This window comes from Elephas maximus, chromosome 2 (assembly GCF_024166365.1).
Source record: "Elephas maximus indicus isolate mEleMax1 chromosome 2, mEleMax1 primary haplotype, whole genome shotgun sequence".
Taxonomy (NCBI): domain Eukaryota; kingdom Metazoa; phylum Chordata; class Mammalia; order Proboscidea; family Elephantidae; genus Elephas; species Elephas maximus.
Window position 1 is genome coordinate 30,422,759 of NC_064820.1, and position 8,785 is coordinate 30,431,543.

An 8,785-nucleotide genomic window follows, 5' to 3' on the forward strand; every position below is an offset into this window, starting at 1 on the left:
GCCGCAACGATGAGCTCAAGCATAACAATGATTGTAAGGATGGCTCAGGACTGCGGAGCGTTTCGTTCTGTTGTGCATAGGGTTGCTATGAGTCAGAACCAACTCGATGGCACCTAACAACAACATCAGGAGGAGGATCAGTCCCTGGAGAAGGACATCAAGCTTGGGAGAGTAGAGGGTCAGTGAATAAGAGGAAGGCCCTCAATGACATGGATTGATACAGTGGCTGCAACAATGGGCTCAAGCATAGCAATGATTGTGATGATGGCACAGGACTGGACAGTGTTTCATTCTGTTGTACATAGAGTCCCTATGAGTCAGAGCTGACTCAACTGAAAGAGGTCCATATATATGCCCATTCCAAGCAGCAGTAATGCAGTGGAATACAGAAATTATCAAACAATAGCATTAATATCACATGCAACTAAACTTGTGATGAAGGTAATTAAAAAAAATGTTTGAAGCAATATATCCACAGGGAACTACCAGCAATTCAAGGCAGTTACAGGAAAGGAAATAAAATGAAGGATACCATTGCTGATGTCAGGTGGATCTTGGCTGAAAGCAAAGAATACCAGGAAGATATTTACCTGAGATTTCTTGACTATGCAAAAACATTTGACAATGTAGATCATAACAAATTGTGGATAACATTGCAAAGAATGGAAATTCCAGAACATTTAAATGTGGTCACATGGAACCTGTATATAAATGATGAAGCAGTTGTTTGAATACAACAAACGATACCGTGTGGTTTAAAATCAGGAAAGGTATGTGTCAGGGTTGTGCCCTTTTGCCTTTACTTATTTAACCTTTATGCTGAGCAAATGATCTGAGAAGTTGGACTATATAAAGAAGAACAAAGAATCAGGATTAGAGGAAAGCTCTGACAACCAGTGATATGCAGATGATACAACACTGCTTGATGAAAGTAAGATGAATTTGAAGCACTTACTGAAGAAGATCAAAGACTACAACCTTCAGTACGGTTTGCACCTCAGCATAAAGAAAATAAAAATCCTCACAACTGGATCAATAAGCAAAATCATGATAAATGGAGAGAAAATTGAAGGTGTCAAGGATTTCATTTACTTGGATATACAATCAACTCCCATGAAAGCGGCAGTCAAGAAATCAAACAGTAAATTTTCATCTAAAGTACAATAAAAAATAAAATGAAAAAGAACAAACAACATCAAATCACAGCCTGAATCTAGGCTGCAAGATTGTACCAGCCAGATACCAACCTAGGAAATGAACTCTCAAGGACTATTAAAAGCCAAAATAATTACAACAGGGAACCAGAGAGGTTAATCCATAAATGAGACTACCTCAGAGCAATAAAAGAGGGAATAAACAGTATAGGTATAGAACTTTCTAATGCAGAGGAAGGCAAGGTGATACCAAGCTATAACAGACTGGTTCAAACCTAGGAAGATAGGGGTAAATTTCAAGGTAACTACAAATAAAGTTATCAAATCTACTTATCAAAATAAAGAAGAAAGACATAAAGTCTCAATAAAACCAAAATCTATGAAAACAAAAGAAAAAGAAATCCACGAACAAAAGGAATTCAGCCAGGAGAGTAAGAGGAACAAAGAAAACAACAGAACCACAAAAAAAAAAAAAAAAAAAAAGCACTACAAAATGACAACAATAAACTCATGCCTATCAATAATTACACTAAACGCAAATGGTCTAAATGCATAAATAAAGAGACAGAAAGTGACAGAATGGATTAAAAAACAGGCTCCATCAATATGCTGTCTACAAGAGACACACCTGAGAAAACAAAGATGTGAATTTATTAAAAAAACAAAGGATGGGGGGAAAAATCAAGCAAATAACTAGAAAAAGAGCAGAGTGGCAACACTAATCTCAGATAAAATAGACTTTAGAACAAAATCCACCATAAAACACAAAGAAAGACACTATATAATGATTAAAGGGATGATACATCATGAAGACTTAACAAAATAAAAACTTACAAACCCAATGACAGGCCTCCAAAACACATAAAACAAACTCTAACGGCACTGAAAAGAGAAACTGACAGTTCCACAATAATAGGGGGCTTCAACACACCACCCTCAGTAAAGGACAGAATACCTAGAAAGAAACTCAACAAAGATACAGAAGACCCAAATGGCACAATTGGCCAACCTGACTTCATTGACATAGATAGAACATTTCACCCAACAATTGCAATATACACATTCTTTTCCAACGCACACAGAACATTCTGCAGGAATAGACCACATCTTAGGCCACAGAGCAACCCTCAACAAAATCTAAAACATTGAGACAATACAAAGTATCTTCTCTAACGACAACACCATAAAGGTAGAAATTAGCAACAGGAAGAACAAGGAAAAAAAATCAATTACATGGAAACTGAATAACACCCTGCCTAAAAACCACTGGGTAACAGAAGAAATCAGAGATGGAATAAAAAATTCCTAGAATCAAACAAGAATGAAAACACATCATACCATAACCTTTGGGACACAGCAAAGGCAGGGCTCAGAGGCCGATTTATACCAATAAATGCACATATCAAAAAAGAAGAAAGGGACAGAATCAAAATGTTAGCTACACAATTTGAACAAATAGAAAGAGAACAGCAAAAGAAGCCCACAGCCACCAGAAGAAAGGAAATAATAAAGATCAGAGCAGAAATAAATGAAATAGAGAATAGAAAACAATAGAAAGAATCAACAAAAGAAAAGTTGGTTCTTTGAAAGGATCAACAAAATCGACAAACCACTGGCTAAATGAACAAAAGAAAACCAGGAGAGGACACAAATAACACAAATAAGAAATGAAACGGGGGATGTTACAACAGACCCAACTGAGATAAAAGGATCATAACAGGAAAAAAAAAAAAAAGGATTGTAAGAGTATTATGAAAAACTATACTCCAACAAATTTGAAAGCCTAGAGGAAATGGACAAATTTCTAGAAACACACTACCTACCCAAACTAACACGAAATGATGCTGAAAGTCTGAAAAGACCCATAACAAGAGAGGAGATTGAAAAGATAATTAAAAAAAAAAAAAAATTCCCAACAACAAAAAAAGCCCTGGCCCAGGTGGCTTCACTGGAGAATTCTACCAAACCTTCAGGGAAGAGCTTATACCAGTACTACTCAAACTATTTCACAATATAGAAAAAGAAATGATACATCTGAATTCATTCTATGCAGACAGCATAACCCTGATACCAAAACCAGGCAAAGACTACACAGAAAAAGAAAATTACAGACAAATATCTCTCATGAATATAAATGCAAAAAGTCTCAACAAAATTCTAGCCAATAGAATTCAGCATCATATCAAAAAAATAATACACCACGACAAAGTAGGATTCATATCAGGTATGCAAGGATGGTTCAACATTACAAAATCAATCAACGTAATCCACCACATAAATAAAAGGAAAGAAAAGAATCACATGATCATCTCAATCGACTCAGAAAAGGCATTCAATAAAGTCCAACACCAATTCCTTATAAAAACTTTCAATAAATTAGTTATAGAAGGGAAATTTCTCAACATAACAAAGGGCATCTATGCAAAACCAAAAGCCAGCATCATTCTTAATGGAGAGAGGCTGAAACCACCACCTTGAGAACAGGAACAGGACAAGGATGCCCTTTATCGCCACTCCTATTTACCATTGTGCTAGAAGTCTTAGCTAGAGCAATAAGACAAGAAAAAGGAATAAAGAGCATCCAAATTGGTAGTGAAAAAGTTAAACTGTCCCTATTTGTGGATGATATGATACTATACATAGAGAACCTAAAAGACTTCATGAGAAAACTACTGGAACTAATAGAAAGATGTAGCAGATTAGCAATATACAAGATAAACATACAAAACATACAAAAATCACTTGGATTCTTATACACAAATAAAGAGAACAATGAAAAGGAAATCAGGGAAATAATACCATTTATAATAGCCCCTAAAAAAAAAAAAAATACTTAGGAATAAATCTAACCAGGGATATAAAGGAACTATACAAAGAAAAGTACAAAATACTACTGCAAGAAACCAAAAGAGACCTACATAAATGGAAAAGCATACCATGCTCATGGATAGGTAAAGTCAACCTTGTGAAAATGACAATTCTACCCAAAGCAATTTACAAATACAATGCAATACTGATCCAAATACCAACAGCACTCTTCAAAGCGATGGAAAAACTTATCAGTAACTTCATATGGAAAGGTAAGAAGCCCCAGATAAGTAAAGCACTATTAAAGAACAATAAAATAGGAGGACTTGCACTACCTGACCTCAGAACCTACTATACAGCTACAGTAGTCAAAACAGCCTGGTACTGGTACACAACAACAGATATATTGACCAATGGAACAGAATTGAGAACCCAGATGTAAATCCATCTACCTATGGTCACCTGATCATCGACAAGGGCCCAAAATCCATCAAATGGAGAAAAGACAGTCTTTTTAATAAATGGTGCTCGTAAAATTAGATGTCAATCTGCAAAAAAAAATGAAACAGGGCCCATACCTCACGTCATATACAAAAACTAATTCAAAATGGATCAAAGACCTAAATATAAAGCCAAAAACTATGAAGTTCATAGAAGAAAATATAGGATCAATGCTAGAGGCCCTAATACACAGCATTAACAGGATACAAATCACAATCAACAACAGACAAACTTCAGAAGATAAGGTAGATAACTGGAATCTTCTAAAAATCAAGCACTTACGCTCATGAAAAGAACTCACCAAAAGAGCGAAAAGAGAACCTACAGACTGGGAAAAAGTTTTTGGCTATTACAAATCAGCCAAAGATCTAATCTCTAAAATCTACAAGAAAATCCAACACCTCTACCATAAAAAGACAAATAATCCAGTTAAAAAATGGGCAAAGAAAATGAACAGACACTTCACCAAAGAAGACATTCAAGCTACCAACAGGCACATGAAGAAATGCTCATAATCATAAGCATTAGAGAAATGCAAATCCAAACCACAATGAGATACAATTTCACCCCAGCATTACCAGCACTAATCAAAAAAAAACAGGAAATAACAAATGTTGGAGAGGCTGCAGTGAGATTGGAACTCTTAAGCGCTGCTGGTGGGAATGCAAAATGATACAACCATATTGGAAAACGATATGGCACTTCCTTAGAAAGCTAGAAATAGAAATACCATATGATCCAGCAATCCCACTCCTCGGAATATATCCTAGAGAAATAAGAGCTGTCAGATGAATAGACATATGCACACCCATGTTTACTGCAGCATTGTTCACAATAGCAAAAATATGAAAACAACATAGATGCCCATCAACAGATGAATGGATAAACAGTCTGTGGTTCCTACACACAATGGAGTATTACACAATGATAAAGAACAAGGATGAATCTGTGAAGCACCTCATAACATGGATCAATATGGAGGCATTAAAAAAAAAAATAAACAAACCCATTACTGTCAATTCCAACTCATAGTAACCCTATAGGACAGAGTAGAATTGCCACATAGGGTTTCCAAGGAGTGCCTGGTGGATTCGAACTGCTGTGTTTTTCCATCATCACCCTTCTGCTCCCTTGTAACCATCAAAGATTGTTTCTTTTTGTGTGTAAGCTTTTCCTTGACTTTTTACATTAGTGATCTTGTACAATATTTGTCCTTTTGTGATTGACTTATTTCACTCAGCATAATACGTCCAGTAGTATAGTGGTGTAGTGGTTAAAAGCTACAGCTGCTGTACAAAATGTCAGCAGTTCGAATCCACCAGGCACTCCTTGGAAACCCTATGGGGCAATTCTACCCTGTCCTATAGGGTCACTATGAGTTGGATTCGACAATAATGTTTTGTTTTGTTTTTTTAATGCCTCCATATTGATCCATGTTATGAGTTGCTTCACAGGTTCATCCTTGTTCTTTATCATTGTGTAATACTCCATTGTGTGTAGGAACCACAGATTGTTTATCCATTCATCTGTTGATGGGCATCCATGTTGTTTTCATATTTTTGGTATTGTGAACATACAGCCAGGATGGCTCAAGTCCAGGCAGTTGCTGTGTTTATGGGGTCACTATGAATAGGAACTGACCTGAGGGCATCTATGAACTAAATGAGCTTGCTGGTGTCTTTAATTGCTGCTTGGTGGAGCCCTGGTGATGCAGTGGTTAAGAGCTCAGCTTTCTGGTGTCTTTTATTGCTGCTTGGTGGAGCCCTGGTGATGCAGTGGTTAAGAGCTCAGCTTTCTGGTGTCTTTTATTGCTGCTTGGTGGAGCCCTGGTGATGCAGTGGTTAAGAGCTCAGCTGCTAACTAAAAGGTGGGCAGTTTGAATCCACCAGGTGCTCCTCGGAAACCCTATGGGGCAGTTTTGCTCAATGCTATGCAGTTGCAGCAGATTTGGTTTTTAGGTACTGTAAACCAAAAAAACCCTGTTGTCATCGAGTCAATTCCAACTCATAGTGACCCCACAGGACAGTGTAGAACAGCCCCATAGGGTTCCCAAGGAGCACCTCGTGGATTTCAACCGCTGACCTTTTGATTAACAGCTGTGGCTTTTAACCACTACTCCATCAGGGCTCCAACAAGTAGCACCTTTAGATACCAGAACTCTCATTTGGTTGGTAGGTACTAGATAAAAGGTACTATAAAAAAACCAGTGCCATCAAGTCACTTCCAACACATAGCTACCCTATAGGACAGAGTAGAACTGCCCCACAGAGTTTCCAAGGAGCTCCTGGTGGATTCAAACTGCCACCTCTTTGGTTAGCAGCCATAGCACTTAACCGCTAGGCCGCTGGGGTTTCCAGATAGGTACAATAGAGAGACCTTAATGTTCTCTAAATTCTTCCCAAAAACAAAAATTCTTTAGAAAGAGGATCTCTGGTGGCACAGTTGTTAAGCACTCTACTGCTAATTGAAAGGCGAGAGGTTCAGACACATGAACCCCCCTGCAGAAGAAAGATGTGCCAGTTTGCTTCGGTAAAGATTATAGCCTTGGAAATTGTTTGGGGAAGTTCTACTCTGTCATATTGTGTTTCTAGGAGTTGGAATTAACTGGATGTCAACTGTTTGGGTAATGGAATTCTTTCAAAATATCTCTGTTCTTTATTCAGTTATAAAAATATATATAAATATTTTCTACTATTACATGCAATTTTTGTTCCTGTTTTTAGGATGTTATTTCCTATATTTATGGAACCCTACCTTGGTGGTGCAATGGTTAAATGCTTGGCTGCTAACTGAAGGGTTGGTGATTTGAATCCACCCTGAAGCTCTAGGGAAGAAAGACCTGATGATCTGCTCCTGTTGTGATTGCAACCTAGAAAATACTATGGAGCAGTTCTGCCCTGTCATCATATGGGGTTGCTATGAGCTGAAAATTCAATCTGACAGCACCTAACGAAAACAACAATCCTAATGATATTAATATTTGGATATATTTCATATATTGTTGTCATGTGCCCTCTGGTCAATTTTGACTCATAGTAACCCTGTAGGACAGAGTAGAACTGCCCCACAGAGTTTCCAAGAAGCAGCTGGTAGATTTGAACTGCTGACTTTTTGGTTAGCAGCCTGACCTCTTAACCACTTCACCACTAGGGCTCAATTTAATGCATAAAGACATTCAATAATAACTACAAATATATATACATATACATATATATCCACCACCTGACTCAGTTTATCTTACTGTGGTGGCTCACACATTGCTGTGATGCCAGTAGCTATGCCAGCAGTATTTTAAATTCCAACAGGGTCAACCACGGTGAAAGAGTTTCAGAGGAGCTTCCAGCCTAAGACACACTAGGAATAAAGGCTTAGTGACATACTTTCGAAAATTAACCAATGGAAACCTTACTGGCTCACAACTCAATATTGCCTGACTCCCTTCCTGACTCACTAAAGGCATCAGGAAGGATCAAGTGGTGGATGAAGATGTCACATTTGGTGAAGTACAGGACCCGCTAAAAGGAGGGAGGTTCTTCCTGAGATGTACTAGCACGATAATGACAACAACGAACTCGAGCATGTTGGCGACTGTGAAGATTGTGCAGGACCAGACTAGGAAACATTTTGTTCTCTTGTACATAAGATCGCCATGAGTCAGAGTTGACTCAGCTATTTTTCTTTCTTCTTTCTTTCTCTCTCCTTACTTCCTTTGTTCTTTCTTTCCAAGTAAAAAGAGAATGAACTCTTTAAGAAGCATATTTTCTTGTGTGATTAGTTACACTCTTTGGAAGAGTCTATTTATCTATCTATCTAATCTATCTATCTATCTATCTATCTATCTATCTATCTATCTATCTATCTATCTATCTATCTATCTATCTATCTATCTATCTATCTATCTATCTATCTATCTATCTATCTATCATCTATCTATCTATCATCTATCTATCTATCTATCATCTATCTATCTATCTATCTATCATCTATCTATCTATCTCACTATCTATCGATCTATTGCTTTGTTATCTATCTTTGTATATATGTGTCTATGTGTCTGTATGGCTAGATGGATAAAAATATAGATATATAGACATACACAAACATACAGACACAGATGTATATACACACACACACACAAATATATATATAGTGGACCAATAAGGTGCATCATGATAAACTGAGAAAATATTGACATTGTCAATGATTTCATTTTACTTGGATCCACAATCTACATCCATGGAAGCAGCAGTCAAGAAGCTGCAAAAGACCTCTTTAAAGTGTTGAAAAGGAAGGATGTCACTTTAGGACTAAGGTGTGCCTAA